This window comes from Urtica dioica, chromosome 3 (assembly GCF_054948205.1).
Source record: "Urtica dioica subsp. dioica isolate 48M chromosome 3, U.dioica_male_clone48M_v1_H2, whole genome shotgun sequence".
In the NCBI taxonomy this organism is placed as follows: Eukaryota; Viridiplantae; Streptophyta; class Magnoliopsida; order Rosales; family Urticaceae; genus Urtica; species Urtica dioica.
Genome location: NC_142758.1, coordinates 18,376,303 through 18,398,317, shown reverse-complemented (window position 1 = coordinate 18,398,317; position 22,015 = coordinate 18,376,303).

Genomic DNA, 22,015 nt, shown 5'->3' with positions numbered 1-22,015 from the left:
ACTTGTTAGCTCCTCGTCAATACATTGTTTCTAACTTATTCACAAGCGACAAAGGAGTTGAGGAAATAACAGCTAGAAGGGTAAAATGGTAATTTAGTAAATCCCGACTAGCTGATGACATTCATGAAGGGTAAACATAGATAATATTCAGTGGATCCGCTCATCATAATTAGGTCGAATTCTTGAGTAGAAAATAAATTCATTTGAACCGAGAGATTTTCAGTGTCAGCTCTTTAGTGGAGTCAGTTGGCATTAAGCTAAACTTGGAAAAGGTTTGTGAACTTTTGAGTCCAAGTGTTTAGCTCAAGCTTTGTTCATTTTGGTCCATGAGGTCACTGTCACGAATCACATCGATAGGAATAGTTAAACTGGAAGCTAAGTTAAAACAAGAACGAAAATAGTTAAAAGGGTATTTTTGTCTTTTGAGACAAAGGATGAAATGAATGTCAATAAATTTTTTGACAAGGTCATTTGATGAAAAATGAAACCTAAAACACTCAGCCATTAATAGTTTATTGGGCCTTGAGGATTAATTTCATTTCATAGAATTTTACTTGAAAATTCTTAATGGGCTTTTCTTATGTTGTCATGAACAAATGAAGAAACATCTAGAAGCTCCTTCTAGAAGCTCAAATTTCGTCCAACCCAAGGAAAATAAGGCTGAATTTCGTTCATGCCATAGTGGGAAAGAGAGTTTATTTTGTGCATTGATGTATGAAGATACTTGCCAAAAGAAAAAGAGGAAACAAATTTCCTTAAGAAGGAAAGTGCATTTTCGGCCAACTAAGAGGAAATCAAATGAGGAAACAAATCCTAAGCCTTCATGAGGCATGTTGGACGTGCAAGGCAATAGGAAAAGAGGAAACTACCTTTTGAAGGTAATCCTCCTCCTATAAATAGGAGCCTCATTCCTCACATTTCATTCATCCAAGTTTAAGAGATTTGAGAGACTCTCTCTCTAGAACTTGGCCGAAAATCCTCTCTCTCTCTCTCTAGTTTATTTTCGATTTTGGTTTGGCACCTAGGTCCTCATTTGACCTAGTGTTTAGCTCTGCGACTTCGAGACTCGTTCTTAAGTCGTAGTGTTTAAAAGTGCCCACTCACTGATTCCTTCTTTTCGAGTGATTTAGTGATAGAAACTTTCGTGGTTGCTCGAGGTGCCGAGGAAAGAAAGAGAGACGTGCTGCGAGGGGAGACGAGCGTTGCAACTTTCCAAAAGCTTCTACAAGGTTCAAGCTTCAAGAAAGGTTAGTAAACTTCTATACTCATAATAGGTTTTAATTACATGTACTTGCTCTTGTCTAGGTTAGTAAAAACTGTTTTACTTGTAAAAGAAAATTTTTAAAATTCCGCCGCTTACCGAAGCGTTAATTATTTTCTTAAACCCTAGATCGATTCCAACAAATGGTATCAGAGCAAGGTTAAAGATTAGCATGTACATGTTTTTAAAATTATGAGCTTGAAAATCGTTTTCGAAAGTTTACTAATTTTGTGACAAGTTAGAATTGTAATCTTAGATTTTTTTTTTTAATTTATTGCTCTTGTCTCTAAATTAAAAACCATGTTGATTTTCTATGAGTTTGGGATGATGTTAAAACACATTAGAATCAGTTCTAAAAGTTTTTAATTTTTTATATTGAAAAACGTGTTTTAAAGGTTTGAGAATTTTCGAGTAAATTTTGTGACTAGTTTCATTTTCTTGCTAGTTTCGTTTATTTACTTGAATCGTTTTATGCATGTTGTTATTTCTTTTATTCTATGTTATTACCCTGCTAATAAAACACAAATAAAAGCTTTAAACAACATCTTAAAACGTTCCGTTACACTCGATTCTTTTTCGCACCTAAAAGGACGAAGCTTTAATTTATTTCTTTTTCTTCGAGCTGGAATGTAAACCCGCATTAAAAGCGGCATAACTCTCTGCTCAGAAATCGAAATTTAATGATTCTTGAATCAAATTAAAGCTCTGTCTGTTCTCTGTCCAATGCCACCGGTTTCGGCTCAAAAGGACATCGGAGCCGCCAGTTATGGCTATTTTACTCCGAGGTGCGCGGCTGTCTGAAACTCCAGTTTTTTTTTAATTCCGGATTTTCAAACCCCACTACCAAGAGTTATAGAACTCTAATGAGAAAATTTTCTTGAGCAAAAATATTTTTTTTTATATGATTATAAACATGATGTGTAAGATTAAAAAGTTTTGATTTTTGAAAGATTAATTGAAATTGAGTTTTTACAAAACTAGTTTGAATTTTGAAAAACCGTTTTCACTTTCAAAACTTGAAAATATTTTGTCATCCAAATCAAATAATTTTTCAAAATGTTTTCAAAACTATATCTATATCACATATGTTCAAAATCTATATGCTCTTGAAAATTCGAGTGGGAGGTCTCTTTGTAGACAAAAGCCGAAAAATAAAAAGATGTGTAATCTCAAACTTTCAAGTGTTCGAGTGAGTTGAAGTTCACGCTTCCCTCACGCACTTTCCCGAAATAGAAAATAGGAAAAGATCGAGTATGTACCTTGTGCCTTTATGCACTAATACTGCTCTGAACATGTCGATCTAGGATTCTCTTCTAGTTGTCCGCTCTGTCGCTCTCTAACTAGGAAATCTGTTTCCGAACTTAAAAGAGTCGATGAACCAACTCCAAAAACTAAGTGGGAGGGTTATATTCGTTGTTTGTAACCCACGATCCCCAACACTAATGAAAGATGCAATAACGTGGGACTAAGAGCCGCTCTTGCGACCCTCACTTAAATGTGAGTACTCCAAGGCGTTATTGCTTCGATCATTGCTCAATGAGCTACGTCCGAGAGTGATGCAATGATGGCAAGGCCTCCCCTTGGGGGATTGTTTTTCAAAGCTGATCTTTTGGACTAAGTGGTTGGTTGCACACTTAGGCTCAATCCCTAGTATCCTTCCTTAAGGCTCTGCGAAAGGATGTGAGTGATCAAACCAATTTACAAGGTGGCTAGTCAAAATGATGTACTGACATCTTGGCTTAGCATTAATGATGTGTCATTTACTTATAAATGGAGATTTTTTGCGGCCTTCTCTTGAGGGAGTAAATTATCGTTTGGTTTATAACACCTTTGGATTTTATAAAAGTCTTAATAAAACTTAAATCCTAAACCAAAGACTAATCATAAACTTGTTTCAACTTTTATAGGCAATATGTCTCTCAACCATCTCTCTATCTTTCTTTCCTCGATCAAACTCGAAAACGAAAACTACGTAGATTCGAAACGTAACCTCGACATAATACCTACCGTTAACAAGCACAAATGGGTACTCACCACCCCGTGTCCTCCTCTGACGAATGATGATTCAACTCAAGAGGACAATGACGCCTTAGCGGCCTGGCTTCGATCCGATGAGATTGTGAGGTGCTATATCTTGGCATCTATGAACAATGTGCTGAAAGAGCAACATCGTGACATCGAGACTGCCGCTGACATGCTCTACAATCTCCTTGAGAAGTTTGAAGGGCAAAGGCGTCAAGCAAGGCAACAAGCAGTCCGACAGTTTATGAACTGTCATATGAAGGCTAGGACTCCTGTTAGAGACTTTATGATACTGATCATTAGTTTTCTAAATAAGATGGAAATCCTAGGATCTGAGATTGATGGGAAGAATATCATAGATATGATCTTAGAAACTCTCCCCGGATCTCTTGATACCTCCAAGATGAACTACTCCATAAACAAGCTAGAGTACACTGTTACCAAGCTTATGGAGGAACTTCACACTGCTGTAGGTCTCACTAAGAAAAAGAGGAATCAAGGAGAGGCACATGCTACTGAGCAAGAAGCCTCCGCCTCTAGAACTGTGAAGAGACCTGACAAGGCCGATAAAAAGAACTGTCCCGCCTATCTCAAAGCAAAGGAACATAGTATTGTACTAGTTACCGAAGCATGCTTAGTAGCTGATAATGTATCATCGTGGATTATTGACTCCGCTGCTACTAACCATATTTGTTGTTCCTTGAATGGTTTCAAGAAAACCAAAAGCTTAGAGGAAGGCGAGTTCTGTTTCAAATGGGGTGATGGGAGCCTGGTGTCTGCAAAGGCTGTGGGATCCGTGACGCTCTCTTTTGAAGACCGCACTTTAAATTTGAATAATGTTTATTTTGTTCCTACCTTTGGGAAGAACTTAATATCCGTTGCTCGTCTTCGTGAGCAAGATTATTGTTTAAAGTTCATTAAGAATGGAATTCGTATTTCGTTTCCTGATAATTCTTTTGTCACTGATGCATGTATGAAGAATGCTCTTTTCTACATCTATCCCACTCAACCTTCTCTTTTAGACACCGAAATAGATAACGATCTAATTAGGGAGCCAAAGAGGATCAAACTTTCTGAATCCTCCGATCTAACAAAATCAACATACCTCTGGCACTTAAGACTTGGTCATATCAGTCTAGATAGGATTAAGAGACTTGTGAGGGATGGTCCACTCCAAGCCTCTGCAATAGGCTCAGTACCTACTTGCGAATCCTGCATAGAAGGAAAAATGACTAAGCGACCTTTCTCCGATAAGGGTCGAAGAGCCACTGAGTTGCTGGAACTAATACATTCTGATGTATGTGGTCCGCTCAACCAACAGGCACGTGGAGGATACGAATACTTTGTTACCTTCACTGATGATTACTCAAGATATGGGTTTGTCTATTTGCTTAAACACAAATCCGAGACCTTTAACGTATTTAAGGTCTTTAGGGCTTTAGTGGAAAAGCAAACTGGCAAAGTAATCAAAACCCTTCGATCTGATCGAGGTGGTGAGTATATGTCTGGAGAGTTCGATGACTTTCTTAAAGAAGAAGGTATAGCTTCTCAGCGTACCGCACCTGGCACACCTCAACAAAACGGAGTGTCAGAGAGAAGAAACCGAACTCTTATGGAGATGGTTAGATCGATGATGAGTTACTCATCACTCCCGCTTTCCTTTTGGGGGATATGCCTTCGAAACAGCCGCCTACATTCTGAACCAAGTTCCGTCTAAAACGGTTCCTGGTACTCCTTATGAGAGATGGACTGGCCGTAAAGTGAATCTTGGCCGCATCCGAATTTGGGGTTGCCCTGCACACGTGCTGAGGCAAAAGACTAGCAAGTTGGCTAGTAGGTCAGAATTGTGCCTGTTTGTAGGATATCCGAAGGAAACCAAAGGTTTTACTTTCTATAGTCCCGAGGACGATAAGACTTTCGTTAGCACGAATGCTCGTTTCCTCGAGGAGGACTTTATGAAAGATGCGAAACCTAGAAGCAAAATTGTGCTTGAAGAAAAGTTGGGTGAGGAAGCTTCTACCTCATCTGTAAGAACTGTTCTTACCCCAACTGAAACACAACCTAACTCATCAGAATCTCGTCAAGTAGTACTTCGACGTAGTGGGAGGGCTACTCAAAAGCCTGACAGGTACATGTCTTATGGAGACTCTCTTGTAGCCGTCCCCGACATGGATGACCCTGTTTCCTATAGCCAAGCGATGGCTTGTTCTGAATCAAACCTTTGGCTTGACGCCATGAAAGTTGAAATGCACTCGATGTATGTCAACAAAGTCTGGAAACTTGTAGACCTTCCTGAAGGGATTAAACCCGTAGGGTGTAAGTGGATATACAAGAAGAAAAGGGGTCCTGATGGAAACGTCGAGACGTTCAAAGCACGACTTGTGGCGAAGGGGTATACCCAACAAGAAGGGATTGACTATGAAGAAACCTTCTCGCCAGTCGCGATGCTTAAATCCATCCGCATACTCCTATCCATAGCTGCAGCTCTCGACTATGAGATCTGGCAAATGGATGTCAAGACAGCCTTTCTGAATGGCAATCTTGACGAGCGCATTTACATGGCTCAACCAGACGGTTTCGTGGATAAAGGTCAAGAGACCAAGGTTTGTGAGTTGCTTAAATCCATTTATGGACTAAAGCAAGCATCTAGGTCATGGAATATTAGATTCGATGAAACTGTAAAAAGCTTTGGCTTTGAACAGTCGATAGATGAGCTTTGTGTTTACAAGTTAATACACGAAGGTAAAGTTGTGTTTCTGGTACTATATGTCGATGATATACTACTCATTGGTAATGACGTGGGTAAGTTATCTGAGGTTAAGGTCTGGCTGGCAAAGCAATTCGATATGAAGGATCTAGGAGAAGCCGCGTACATTCTGGGAATCCAAATCTTTCGAGATAGGAAAAACCGGACCCTGTCGCTCTCTCAAGCATCTTATATTGATAAGGTGATGGATCGCTTCTCGATGCAAGACTACAAGAGGGGTCAAACACCCTTTAGGCATGGAGTTTCACTCTCTAAGGACCAGTCTCCCAAGACTGCACAAGAGATTGAAGACATGAGCAAAATTCCTTACGCCTCTGCCGTAGGAAGCCTCATGTATACCATGCTTTGCACTAGACCTGACATCTGTTTCGCCGTTGGCGTAGTTAGCCGTTTCCAATCCAACCCTGGACCCGAGCACTGGATTGCTGTTAAGCATGTTCTTAAGTATCTTCGAAGAACTAGGAACTTGATGCTTACATACTCAGGTACTGACCTGACTATGACGGTGTTGGAATCGATCTAGGGTTTAAGAAAAAGTTTAACGCTTCGTTAAGCGGCGGAATTTTAAAAATTTTCTTTTTAAGTAAAACTAGTTTTTACTAACCTAGACAAGAGCATGTACATGTAAATAAAAACTAATATGAGCTATTAAAGTTACTAACCTTTCTTGAAGCTTGAACCTTGTAGAAGCTTTTGGAAAGTTTGCGACGCTCGTCTCCCCTCGCAGCACGTCTCTCTTCCTTTCCTCGGCACCTCGAGCAACCACGAAAGTTTCTATCACTAAATCACTCGAAAAGAAGGAATCAGTGAGTGGGCACTTTTAAACACTACGACTTGAGAACGAGTCTCGAAGTCGCAGAGCTAAACACTAGGTCGAGTGAGGACCTAGGTGCCAAACATATTGAGAGGAAATACCATTTGATTCGAGAGATCGCGCAACGCGGAGACGTGGAGGTGAAGTAGATCTCTGGCAGATCCATTCACCAAGGCCCTAGCGAACATGGTCTTCGACCAACTTCTAGAGGGATTAGGCATGTAGGACTACTCACATCTTCTTTGAGTCAAGTGGGAGTTTGTTGTCAATGGTGCCCACAAGAAGAGTAGTAGTGTCTATTTATGTACATTTGATGTCATATAGTCTTACGAAGACTCTTGCTTGTAATTGCTTATTCATTAATAAAAAGTTGAAACGTTCATTCAATCTTCCTTGTCTGAAGCTTTATGATAAAACCCTGGTCTTTTAGTCCATAAACAAACCTAACAACTTACGAAGAGACAAATGTAGATTTGCATGAACAAACTCTTCGTAGTTTGCTTAAAACGATATATTCGCAATCTTAGGGTCAAAGGACTATTGACCTTAGTATGATTGTTAGAAGAATCTATGATGTCTGGTTATGAGGCATTGAGAGTTGGGGACTCTATAGTTCTTCTAGGTATCTTCCGAAGGTACTGAATTGACCAGTGCACTTCTAGAGACAATATAAGAACAAACCATTTAACCTCTTATGTCTCGAAGTCACTATGTATGAATTGCATCATGCTTACCTTAATCCTGAAATGAGACATGCCATTTCACACCTTAGTATTCTCATTTGAGAAAGTCAAAGTTCGAACTCACTATGTTATTCCGAACAAGGCCTATTGGTGAAGTACTAAGTTGTGAGTATGTCATGAGTAACTTTGTGAAGTTCTCATAGATATGGAATTCATGTACAAGATTGCTGAAATGCAATGTATGTCACCTCATGCTTTGTTCCTTGGAGTGTGAATAAATGAACTGGCCAGTGTCCAAATTGAGTCCTGATTCTTTTGGATGAAACAATGTGACTTGTTAGCTCCTCGTCAATACATTGTTTCTAACTTATTCACAAGCGACAAAGGAGTTGAGGAAATAACAACTAGAAGGGTAAAATGGTAATTTAGTAAATCCCGACTAGCTGATGACATTCATGAAGGGTAAACATAGATAATATTCAGTGGATCCGCTCATCATAATTAGGTCGAATTCTTGAGTAGAAAATAAATTCATTTGAACCGAGAGATTTTCAGTGTCAGCTCTTTAGTGGAGTCAGTTGGCATTAAGCTAAACTTGGAAAAGGTTTGTGAACTTTTGAGTCCAAGTGTTTAGCTCAAGCTTTGTTCATTTGGGTCCATGAGGTCACTGTCACGAATCACATCGATAGGAATAGTTAAACTGGAAGCTAAGTCAAAACAAGAACGAAAATAGTTAAAAGGGTATTTTTGTCTTTTGAGACAAAGGATGAAATGAATGTCAATAAATTTTTTGACAAGGTCATTTGATGAAAAATGAAACCTAAAACACTCAGCCATTAATAGTTTATTGGGCCTTGAGGATTAATTTCATTTCATAGAATTTTACTTGAAAATTCTTAATGGGCTTTTCTTATGTTGTCATGAACAAATGAAGAAACATCTAGAAGCTCCTTCTAGAAGCTCAAATTTCGTCCAACCCAAGGAAAATAAGGCTGAATTTCGTTCATGCCATAGTGGGAAAGAGAGTTTATTTTGTGCATTGATGTATGAAGATACTTGCCAAAAGAAAAAGAGGAAACAAATTTCCTTAAGAAGGAAAGTGCATTTTCGGCCAACTAAGAGGAAATCAAATGAGGAAACAAATCCTAAGCCTTCATGAGGCATGTTGGACGTGCAAGGCAATAGGAAAAGAGGAAACTACCTTTTGAAGGTAATCCTCCTCCTATAAATAGGAGCCTCATTCCTCACATTTCATTCATCCAAGTTTAAGAGATTTGAGAGACTCTCTCTCTAGAACTTGGCCGAAAATCCTCTCTCTCTCTCTCTAGTTTATTTTCGATTTTGGTTTGGCACCTAGGTCCTCATTTGACCTAGTGTTTAGCTCTGCGACTTCGAGACTCGTTCTTAAGTCGTAGTGTTTAAAAGTGCCCACTCACTGATTCCTTCTTTTCGAGTGATTTAGTGATAGAAACTTTCGTGGTTGCTCGAGGTGCCGAGGAAAGAAAGAGAGATGTGCTGCGAGGGGAGACGAGCGTTGCAACTTTCCAAAAGCTTCTACAAGGTTCAAGCTTCAAGAAAGGTTAGTAAACTTCTATACTCATAATAGGTTTTAATTACATGTACTTGCTCTTGTCTAGGTTAGTAAAAACTGTTTTACTTGTAAAAGAAAATTTTTAAAATTCCGCCGCTTACCGAAGCGTTAATTATTTTCTTAAACCCTAGATCGATTCCAACACCAAGAGCGCGCACTCCTCATCCCTCGACTCAAAAAGACAAGGACCCCCTTCCACGAGAGGGAGCGCGCTCCTCTTCTGTGACTCGAGCTTCTGCAGTACACACTGCTCTCCTGCTTCTTGGCCCTTGAGCTAGAACTACGAGCTACGAGATAAGCGACCCCTCTAAAGTCTTCACTAGAAGCTACGAGCCGGGTCCTACCACTACTACAAAAATAGGATTCTACAACGCTTAAAAAAAGTTGTAGATTGATTCTACAACGCTTCTTAAGCGTTGTAGAATCCTGCGTTGTTGAAGCTTCTACAACGCTTAAAAATACGTTGTAGAATCCAACAACTTTCTACAACGCTTAATTATCCGTTGTAGAAACTAAGCTTCTTCAACGGATTCTTAAGCGTTGTAGAAGCTTCTACAACGGGTTGAATCCATTGTGTAATTTTTAAACATTTTCAAACATCTCGCCGCGGCGACGTATAATTCGCGCCGCGGCGACATATTCTACAACGGATCTTCAATCCGTTGTAGAAGCACGTCGCCGCGGCGAGGTACGTTTCACGCCGCGGCGAGAACATTCTACAACGGATAATAATCCGTTGTAGAATCAACTCGCCGCGGCGAATAATACACTTCGCCGCGGCGAAGTCAAATCTTAGCCGCGGCGAGATTATTCTACAACGGATTATTATGCGTTGTAGGAAGGGGATGAATTTTTTTTTAAAAACTCGCCGCGGCGAAGAAAAAATCTCGCCGCGGCGAGACTAAGATTTCTAATTTGCCTGCTCTCAGTATCTTGTCTCGCCGCGGCGAATAATATTTCCCGCCGCGGCTCGAATTACTTGCCGCGGCGAGAAAAAAAGTTCGCCGCGGCGAGAATCATTTATTTTCAATCTAGAATCTGTTTTTTACACGATACTAGCAGCTGAAAATAATCTTCAATACAAAAAATATCTAATATATACATTCATCTTCAAATATCCTCATCTTCAAAACATTCAAAATATAATATATACATCTTCAAAAAAACTAGCTAATCATCACAGTTAATAAATGTTTGTACATAACTTACCCATTCTTCCCTAACTCTCTCTAAATCCTCCTTTGTATAGGATTTCTTATTTTCTAATTTTCCTACACCTCCTACGACTATATCACGCATATAAGAAATGACAAAATACCCGCATTCCGTGTTTCCCGTTTGTCTCGGAACGTCCCAAGCCTTGATGTACGTTGATTGCCCGTTACTATGGGCGTTTTGATGCTCGAGCTTGAAATCAACAAGAACCCTATATAACACGGAGATTATAAGAGAAAAAACATCTACAACGATTTATAATGAAAATTATTTAAGAAATCAAAATATTACCTTTTTATCAATCGATTTAAATCGATTGGGATTTTATTTCTCAACGGGTCAAAGAACATAGCGCTATTTCTCCAAAGGTCGAGGACAACGAGCATCCAATGCGCACCTTTGTTATACGGCATCAAAACTAATTCACCAAATTTGCAATCTCGTACCACGTTTCCAACGTCCTTGACTCGTTTTGACAAATAAGCCTCCTCGTCGTCATTTTCGATATACGAACTTAAGCTCGGATTTATAAAACAATAATTTCGAGTCTTCTTCGCCTTTTCTAGCCTCGAGCGTAGATAGCTATGACAAACAAATATTTAGTTGATCAAAACACTAAATATTGAATATTGATATTAAAAAACGCATATAAAGAAAACTCTTACTCCATATAAACCGTTATGCTCCCCGCGCCAATTTCCAAGTATTGCAAAAAATCGGAAATGTCTTCAAATGACACAGGAATCGGGATAGCCGCGAGACTTGGACTAACATCGACCATAATCACATCCCCTTCCGGTAACATTACTTTGTTGGCATGTTGAGCGAGCAATCGATACTTGGGATTAATCACCTTGTACGGAATCTTCTTAGCATCATCGATGCTAGCTTCACTCTCAAAACCGAGCTTTGAGAGTTGTTTGACAACCGGACCGCGACTCTCTATTCCCGAGTCCATTTCCATGAGTCTCTTTGGCCACGAGACAAACCCGCCTATAGCATCTTCAACGGTTTGAGCTTCTTCGGTGGGAATTGGCAATTTTGCTTTTTTAATCAAAACCCCCAAAACGGCCACGCGTAAATTTCCTTCCTCCAAAGGTGAGAAATGAACTACGCCTCCATTCATGTACGCTCGCCCATTTGCAACATGAATTGTGCCTCCAAACTCGGTGTCATCAATGAAAAGAAGACACTCGACGCTTTCATCCGAACTCGGTGTCACCGGCGTGGTTGGATTCAAAGAGCAACTAGCACGAACACTATTGGGTTTTTCCACAACAATAGGATCGATCTTCGGACGATCATCAACAATGATAGGATCGATCTTCGGATGATCATCAACATCGTCGTGTTCTAAGCGAATCAAGAATTTTATCAATAACTTAATACCAAAACATTTATCTTTAATAAATAGATAAAAAAAATTAAACATACCTAAAGAGACCGCTTCATTGACGTCTTCTTCAACATTTGCCATCTCTTTATCATCAACAACCTTCGCGTTGAGATTCCCTTCCACTTGCTCGACACTAGGCGACTCGACATTAATGCTACCATTTCCACCGAAGGCCTTCATCACCAAAGACTTTAACTCGCTCATTTCCCGACGCATCTTCATTACTTCTTCGTTGGGCGTTGGAGGAACAAAATACTTAAAACGCGACGTGTGTTTGGATTGACCGCAAACTCGCGACGTTCCCAAAGCTTCTTGCAAAACACTCTTTCCCGATTCCGGCAACCATGTCCCTTGCGATGCTTGTTGGGATAACGTTTTCTACACATAAAATTATTTGAAAATAAAATTACAAGGTTAATTGTTCAAAGGTAAAGAACTTACGATTTTTTCTCCCATCAATTTGTCTTTCTCATCCTTGTAGTTATCTACGTCTTTCATTCGCGATTCAATCCAAAGTTCCTCTTTCGTAGGCCATTCCCCCGTTTCGTCATGCTAGTAAGAAGTAATTATATAATAAATTAAAAAATAATTGCAACATTTGAAATAACTAAAAGAAAAAAATGAATCTAACCTTTTCTTGATCAAGCTTTCGATATCCATTTCGGCCCGTTCGAGATTTGTACACACTTTTTCCGATATTTGATTTCCCATGTTCCGATGTTTGTTTGAACATTTCGGTTCGCCTATACTCAACAAATGCTATCCAATCTTCTTCGGTGATACTTGTATAGTATTTCAAAATACAAGCCGGTCTCTTTAAGGCGATTGGTTCGTTGATTATGTCTTTGAGTAGATCGTTGTATATCTCATGACGAAATAACCTTGCGGCTTCTCCGACTCTCTTAAGGCAATCGTGTTTTTGTTCGATAGGAATCGTAAATCCTTCTTGCATTTCGTTCCAAATCCGTTCTTTAATTTGGGCGTTGTCTTTACATCTCCAATCACGCATCGAAAGTGGAACGTGTTCTCTTGCTAACACGCCAAAGTAACTCGACAACTCATCACCCTCTTTACCGATTGGTTGCCCTTTATCATCAAATTGTACCGGGATTTTTTTACCAAGTGTTTTAGCCTTATTAACCCGACCCATAAGAGTGTTTCTTCATTTTCCTTGTTCATCGGAGTTAAGCGCTAGTTGTCTTCTAATTTTTCTTTTACCACTACTGTTAGAAGTAGTAGTAGTGGACGACATTGAATCTAATAAACAAAATTCAAATCATAATTTCAATTTTCAACTCAAATGTTATCAAAATTTCAACTCAAATGTAACAAAAATCAAATATAAACTCAACTCCAATCACAATATAAACTCAAATCCAATCCGATTCTAAACAAAAACACAATTTCAATCCCAATTCAATCTACTATCAAATATATTTCTCAAATCAAATCAATATCAAACTTCAATTCAATAAACTCAAATCCAATACAATATCTCCTAATTTCAAATCAATATCGAATTCACACTAAATAAGTTCATGTAAAAATGTTCAAAAACATTACCCGGAGTTGGACGAGCACAAGGGCGGCGAAGAGAAGGTGGTGAGGCGAGGTGAGGGCGCGCGGCGAGATGAGGGCGCGCGGCGAGGGTGGGCACGAGCAAGGTGAGGGCGCGCGGCGAGGGAGGGCGGCGTGGGCGCACGGCGAGGTGAGAGAGGGGGCTCAGCGAGAGGGCGGCGTGGGCACGGCGCACGGCGAGGAGAGGGAGTTGAGGGTCGGAGAGAACGCGCGGGAGGGCGCGGTAGTTCAGCGAAGTGAGGGACGGAGAGAGAGAGAGGGGCCGAGAGAGAGAGAGTGGCGGAGAGAGAGAGGGACGGGCGGCAAGAGAGTGGCGGAGAGAGAGAGGGACGGGCGGAGAGAGAGAAGGACGAGAGAGATAGTAGTGGAGATGAGAAGAAATGAGAATGAGAAATGAGAGGGAAAAAAACGCTAAGTATAGATATGAATGGGCGCGGGTAGTTAAAAAAATTTGAAAATTTTAGATTTTTTAACGCTCCTACAACGCTTATTCTAAGCGTTGTAGGATCTCGCCGCGGCGAAGTGTATTTCTCGCCGCGGCGAGATGATTCTACAACGCTTAGAATAAGCGTTGTAGGATCCTCGCCGCGGCGAAACCAAATTCTCGCTGCGGCGAGAGTTACCCAGAAACGTCTCGTCGCGGCGAAAATGTGGCATCGCCGCGGCGAGAGTTACCATAAGCGTTGTAGAAACCTCGCCGCGGCGAAGGCTAATTCCCGTCGCGGCGAGGAATACATTCGCCGCGGCGGGAATTGTATGATGCCGCGGCGAGAGTATATGTCTGGAACATGGTGCTCTCGGTAAGTTTTTCGACGCGGCGACGACTTGTTCCCGCCGCGGCGCAGGACTCCTGCCGCGGCGGGATTTGTACCTCGCCGCGGCGAACGCATATTTTTGCTGCGGCGAGGACGTTCTACAACGCTTATGGTAAGCGTTGTAGAATGTCTCGCCGCGGCGAAGTAGAAAGTTCGCCACGGCGAGTGACACGAGACTGGTGATATAAATTCTCATTTCTGGTCTTTTTCACTTTGAACTCTCTCATAACCTCACTCGAAAAAATATTTCCAGTACCTTTTCTACTCATTCTAGAGCGTCCTCGTTTACTAGTCTCATCTACACATTCAAATCTTGTAAGTTCTTCTTTAACTTCTTCTAATTGTTGTTCTCTTGATAGTTTACTAATTAGAATTGGTAATTTTTTGTATAATTAGGGTTTTTCTATGAATATGAGGAAGTGGATGTGGGAGAATAGATTGAATGAGATATATCGGAAAGGTGTAGATGAGTTTTGTGATTTTGCTAGAGAGAACATGGTAGATTTGAAATCTATTCGTTGTCCTTGTATTAAATGTAGAAATCATAGACATTTTTCGATTGATGTCGTTCGGACCCATTTGTTTGCATATGGAATAATGACCTCGTATCAAAGATGGTTCTACCATGGTGAGGTTTTTCGTTCTACGGCAAATGAGGATGATGTTGAAGATGATATTGATGATATGTGCGGAATGATGAATGATTTGGAGGACGATTTTGTTGAGCGACCGGAATTGTTTGAGTCCATGATGAATGATGCGGAGACACCATTATATGAAGGGTGTACAAGCTATTCGAAGTTGTCATTTTTAGTTACATTATTTCATTTGAAGGCGTCGGGGGGTTGGACAAACACTAGTTTTACTCTATTGTTGGAAACACTGAAAGATGCATTTCCGAAAGACAATAAAGTACCTTTAAGTATGTATGAAGCAAAGAAGACTTTGGGTACATTAGGCATGAAGTACGAGAAATTCCATGCGTGCCCAAATGATTGTGTTTTATATAGACACGAGTATGAATATCTAGATGAATGTCTGACATGCAAAGAGTCACGGTGGAAGAAGGGTAAAATTCCATGTAACGGGGTTAAAGGAGTTCCAGTTAAGGTACGTACATTTTCATCACTTGATTAGGAAATACATGTAGCTCATATTCATTATTTATTACTGATTTTCATTAAATATATTTCAGTCGTTATGGTACATTCCTCCAATGCCGCGCTTTCGTCGAATGTTTAATAGTGTCAAACACGCGAAGAACATGGTTTGGCACTCCGAAAAGCGTATCGATGATGGTATGTTGAGACATCCTGCTGATGCTGCACAGTGGAAATCATTCGATTTAGAGTATAAGGATTTCAGTGTTGATACTCGAAATTTGCGCCTTGGTTTAGCTTCTGATGGAATGAACCCGTTCAGCATGATGAGCAGTAAATACAGTGTTTGGCCGGTTATACTTGTGAACTACAATCTCCCTCCAAAGCTATGTATGAAGAGAAAGTTCTTGATGTTAACGCTTTTGATTTCAGGACCGAATCAACCAGGAAATGATATTGATGTCTATTTGGCACCGTTGGTCGATGATTTGAAGATGTTATGGGAGAAAGGGATGGAAGTTAAAGACGCTTACCGTGGAGATTCGTTCAACTTAAGGGCAATGTTAATGTGGACTATTAACGATTTTCCGGCCTATGGAAACTTGTCAGGATACTCTGTGAAATGCTCGATTGGTTGTCCGATTTGCATGAAAGACACATCTTCCATCCGTTTGAAGCATGGTAAGAAAACTGTTTTTCTGGGTCATAGAAGATTCTTACCAAGAGATCACTCGTATAGAAGATTGAAACAAGCGTTTGATGGAAATTCAAAAGAACGACCCCCTCCTAGAATTTTGTCTGGTGAAGATGTCTATGGGATGGTTAAAAACGTCAATGAAGTGCTTGGGAAAAGAAAGCGGAGTGCTAGTACTAAAGAATCGTTCAAAGAGAATCCTTGGAAGAAGAAATCGATTTTCTACGACCTTCCTTATTGGAAGACACACTACGTCCGGCATTGTCTGGATGTTATGCACATCGAGAAAAATGTTTGCGAATCGCTTATTGGTACACTTCTTGATGATCCAAATAAATCGAAAGACGGAATACAATCTCGATTGGATCTCAAAGAGATGAATATAAGAAGCATTTTGCATCCCGAGGAGGGGGGTGGGAAAAAAACAAAATTACCACCGGCAAAGTACACTCTAGATCGAAAGGAGAAGAAGAAATTCTGTAACTGGTTTGCTTCTATTAAAGTCCCCGAAGGTCATTCGTCAAACTATAAGAGGTTCGTGTCTTTGAAAGATTTGAGGCTTACTGGAATGAAGACGCACGATTGTCATGTGCTGCTACAACAAATGTGTTGGAGTCGATCTAGGGTTTGAGAAAATAATTAACGCTTCGGTAAGCGGCGGAATTTTAAAAATTTTCTTTTACAAGTAAAACAGTTTTTACTAACCTAGACAAGTGCAAGTACATGTAATTAAAAACCAATATGAGCTAGAAGTTTACTAACCTTTCTTGAAGCTTGAACTTTGAAGAAGCTTGTGGAAAGTTTGCAACGCTCGTCTCCCCTCGCAGCACGTCTCTCTTCCTTTCCTCGGCACCTCGAGCAACCACGAAAGTTTCTATCACTAAATCACTCGAAAAGAAGGAATCAGTGAGTGGGCACTTTTAAACACTACGACTTAAGAACGAGTCTCAAAGTCGCAGAGCTAAACTCTAGGTCAAGTGAGGACCTAGGTGCCAAAACAAAATCGAAAATAACTAGAGAGAGAGAGAGAGGATTTCGGCCAAAGTTCTAGAGAGAGAGTCTCTCAAATCTCTTAAACTTGGATGAATGAAATGTGAGGAATGAGGCTCCTATTTATAGGAGGAGGATTACCTTCAAAAGGTAGTTTCCTCTTTTCCTATTGCCTTGCACGTCCAACATGCCTCATGAAGGCTTAGGATTTGTTTCCTCATTTGATTTCCTCTTAGTTGGCCGAAAATGCACTTTCCTTCTTAAGGAAATTTGTTTCCCCTTTTTCTTTTGGCAAGTATCTTCATACATCCATGCACAAAATAAACTCTCTTTCCCACTATGGCATGAACGAAATTCAGCCTTATTTTCCTTGGGTTGGACGAAATTTGAGCTTCTAGAAGGAGCTTCTAGACGTTTCTTCATTTGTTCATGACAACATAAGAAAAGCCCATTAAGAATTTTCAAGTAAAATTCTATGAAATGAAATTAATCCTCAAGGCCCAATTACACTAATATGGCTGAGTAATATTTATTTCATTTGTCATCATATGACAATGTCAAAAAAATTTATTGACATTTTTTTCGTCCTATGTCCAAAAAGACAAAAATACCCTTTTGACAATTTTCGTAAAACTGTCTCGTTCTTGTTTTGACTTAGCTTTCAGTTTAACTATTCCTACTCGATGTGATTCGTGACAGTGACCTCATGGACCCAAATGAACAAAGCTTGAGCTAAACACTTGGACTCAAAAGTTCACAAACCTTTTCCAAGTTTAGCTTAATGCCAACTGACTCCACTAAAGAGTTGACACTGAAAATCTCTCGGTTCAAATGAATTTATTTTCTACTCAAGAATTCACCTAATTATAATGAGCGGATCCACTGAATATTATATATGTTTACCCTTCATGAATGTCATCAGCAAGTCGGGATTTACTAAATTACCATTTTACCCTTCTAGCTGTTATTTCCTCAACTCCTTTGTCGCTTGTGGATAAGTTAGAAACAATGTATTGACGAGGAGCTAACAAGTCACATTGTTTCATCCAAAAGAGTCAGGACTCAATTTGGACACTGGCCAGTTCATTTATTCACACTCCAAGGAACAAAGCATGAGGTGACATACATTGCATTTCAGCAATCTTGTACATGAATTCCATATCTATGAGAACTTCACAAAGTTACTCATGACAGACTCACAACTTAGTACTTCACCAATAGGCCTTGTTCGGAATCAATAGTGAGTCCGAACTTTGACTTTCTCAAATGAGAATACTAAGGTGTGAAATGGCATGTCTCATTTCAGGATTAAGGTAAGCATGATGCAATTCATAGATAGTGACTTCGAGACATAAGAGGTTAAATGGTTTGTTCTTATATTGTCTCTAGAAGTGCACTGGTCAATTCAGTACCTTCGGAAGATACCTAGAAGAACTATAGAGTCCCCAACTCTCAATGCCTCATAACCATACATCATAGATTCTTCTAACAATCATACTGAGGTCAATAGTCCTTTGACCCTAAGATTGCGAATATATCGTTTTAAGCAAACTACGAAGAGTTTGTTCATGCAAATCTACATTTATCTCTTCGTAAGTTGTTAAGTTTGTTTGTGGACTAAAAGACTAAGGTTTTATCATAAAGCTTCAAACAAAGAAAGAATGAATGGACGTTTCAACTTTATATTAACGAATAAGCAATTTCAAGCAAGAGTCTTCGTAAGACTATATGACATCAAATGTACATAAATAGACACTACTACTCTTCTTGTGGGCACCATTGACAACAGGGAATGAGGCCTCTATTTATAGGGGAGGTTTTACCTTCAATAAGGTAGTTTCCTCTTTCATTAAATATCACATATTCATGAGCAAATATTGCTCTCCTTCCCTTAGAGTCACTCGGCCAAATAGGCTTCTAGAAGCCCTTGGATTTGTTTCCTTTTTTGTTCCATTCCTTGCTTGGTACTCTCTTGGCCGAATTCCCTCTTACCGAACATAGGAAATTCATTTCCTCTTTTTCTTTTGGCATGTATCTTGATACATTAATGCACAAAATTGGTCTCTCTTCTTTTGGGTTTGGGCGTGTAAGACTTTCTAGAAGCCTTCTAGATTTTTCTTCATTTGTTCATAACAACATAAGAAAAGCCCATTAAGAATTTTCAATAAAATTCTTATGAAATGAAATTAATTCACAAGGCCCAATGATCAAGTCATGGCCGAGTGACATTAAGTCATCAAATGAACTTGTCAAAAAAAAAATTTATTGACATTCATTTCATCCTTTGTCTCAAAAGACAAAAATACCCTTTTGACTATTTTCGTTCTTGTTTTGACTTAGCTTCCAGTTTAACTATTCCTATCGATGTGATTCGTGACAGTGACCTCATGGACCCAAATGAACAAAGCTTGAGCTAAACACTTGGACTCAAAAGTTCACAAACCTTTTCCAAGTTTAGCTTAATGCCAACTGACTCCACTAAAGAGCTGACACTGAAAATCTCTCGGTTCAAATTAATTTATTTTCTACTCAAGAATTCACCTAATTATAATGAGCGGATCCACTGAATATTATCTATGCTACCCTTCATGAATGTCATCAGCTAGTCGGGATTTACTAAATTACAATTTTACCCTTCTAGCTGTTATTTCCTCAACTCCTTTGTCGCTTGTGAATAAGTTAGAAACAATGTATTGACGAGGAGCTAACAAGTCACATTGTTTCATCCAAAAGAGTCAGGACTCAATTTGGACACTGGCCAGTTCATTTATTCACACTCCAAGGAACAAAGCATGAGGTGACATACATTGCATTTCAGCAATCTTGTACATGAATTCCATATCTATGAGAACTTCACAAAGTTACTCATGACATACTCACAACTTAGCACTTCACCAATAGGCCCTGTTCGGAATGACATAGTGAGTCCGAACTCTGACTTTCTCAAATGAGAATACTAAGGTGTGAAATGGCATGTCTCATTTCAGGATTAAGGTAAGCATGATGCAATTCATACATAGTGACTTCGAGACATAAGAGGTTAAATGGTTTGTTCTTATATTGTCTCTAGAAGTGCACTGGTCAATTCAGTACCTTCGGAAGATACCTAGAAGAACTATAGAGTCCCCAACTCTCAATGCCTCATAACCAGACATCATAGATTCTTCTAACAATCATACTGATGTCAATAGTCCTTTGACCCTAACATTGCGAATATATCGTTTTAAGCAAACTACGAAGAGTTTGTTCATGCAAATCTACATTTGTCTCTTCGTAAGTTGTTTAGTTTGTTTATGGACTAAAAGACTAAGGTTTTATCATAAAGCTTCAAACAAATAAAGAATGAATGAACGTTTTAACTTTATTAATGAATAAGCAATTACAAGCAAGAGTCTTCGTAAGACTATATGACATCAAATGTACATAAATAGACACTACTACTCTTCTTGTGGGCACCATTGACAACAGGTGGTGGTGGGTTCGCCGGATATTGAGGAGGTGCCATATGCGGTGGCCACTGTGGTGGTGCATACGGATAGTCGAAGTACTTAGGATATGGAGGAAATAACACCTGATTCTCTTGGTTGATGTCCCACCGAGAGTAGAGATCATTCAACTGATTGATGTGAGAGGCACCATACTCCGCTTGTTGGTGCATGTACTGTTGCGTGTGTTGGAACCCGCCGACGAGATAGTTGGAGCAATGAGCAATGTAGTCGATGGTGGCGGGGTCGATTACCGGAGGCGCTGGTAAGCGCAATAGGGGCTCCGCTTCCCCCTCTTCACCCTCTTCCTCCGCTTCTTCCTCTTCCTCCGCTTGTGGATCCTCCCTAATCTTGTACCGCTCGATAATGGAATCCGTAATAGGCCCCATTGAACTGTGTATCGTATCCCTTTTCGAGCGTGGTACCCCCGCATTTGTACAAAGGCCGGTAATGATCGCTGGATATGGCAAACCGTGTCGTTCATTAGTATAGTCGAGTTTCTTCATCCAATTATAGACGAATCGACCGACGTTAATGGAAAGGCCTTTAACAATGCAGAACAACACCTGGATACGATCCTCGTCGAGAGTGGTGAAGTGCTTGATTGGATAGAGACTAGCGCAAACAAAGTAAATCCACGCTTTAGCGATCATGGTGAGTTGGTCACGGTTGAGTACCCTTTTTCCTTTTTCAGTGACCCAATCCTCTCCCGGAATGCACAACACCCGTGACATCTCCTCATGGCTGCAACTTCTTAGCCATTCTCGATAGCCCTCGTTCTCGAAAGGCACATCTGGGGTCCCAAGAAGATAGTTGATAGCTTCGATACTCATATCGACCAGTTTCCCACGGACCGTCACAACATCACCTTGGGAGTCCGGCAAGTTTGCGTAGAATTCGTACACGAAGTTGACGTTCGAATCGAACTCGAGTACAGCACAATACCTCCCCCAATCATGACCAACTATGCTGTTGCGGATTTGCTTTCCTATATCCGACGTATTGCTTACATTGAATCCTCTCTCATGGATAATGTTACGCGGCAAGATTTTGTCGTAGCGTTCCTCTGCGACCTTGCTAGTAAAGATACTCGAGTTGTATTCCTCTTCGGGAGACTGTTGACGAGGTCGCTTGCTTTTTACTTTACTCTGACCTCTGGAAGAGCTCGGAGCCTTGGAGGCCGTGTTTTTAGTTCGAGGAATTTTCAAGCTCCTACAAAACATAATCATAAACAATTCTACAATTAACATAGAACAAATTATATATCAATTCCAAGAATATATATTTAAGTACATGACAAATTAAAACAATTCCAACAATCACAAATAATTCATAAACAATTCGACCAATCACAAATTCATGAACAATTCGATCAATCACCAATTCATAAACAATTCAATCTCAACATTAATATACATAACCATTTTAATCACTAACCTATGTAACAATATGTCAAACACAATCCGGACATTTCAATTTAACTCAAATTCTCATTCAAATTCACTCATTCAAATTCCACTAACCTAAATTCACTCATTCAAATTCCACTAACCCAAACCCTAATTTCTTGTTCAAATAAGAGAAAATCAAACAAAACCCTAAAT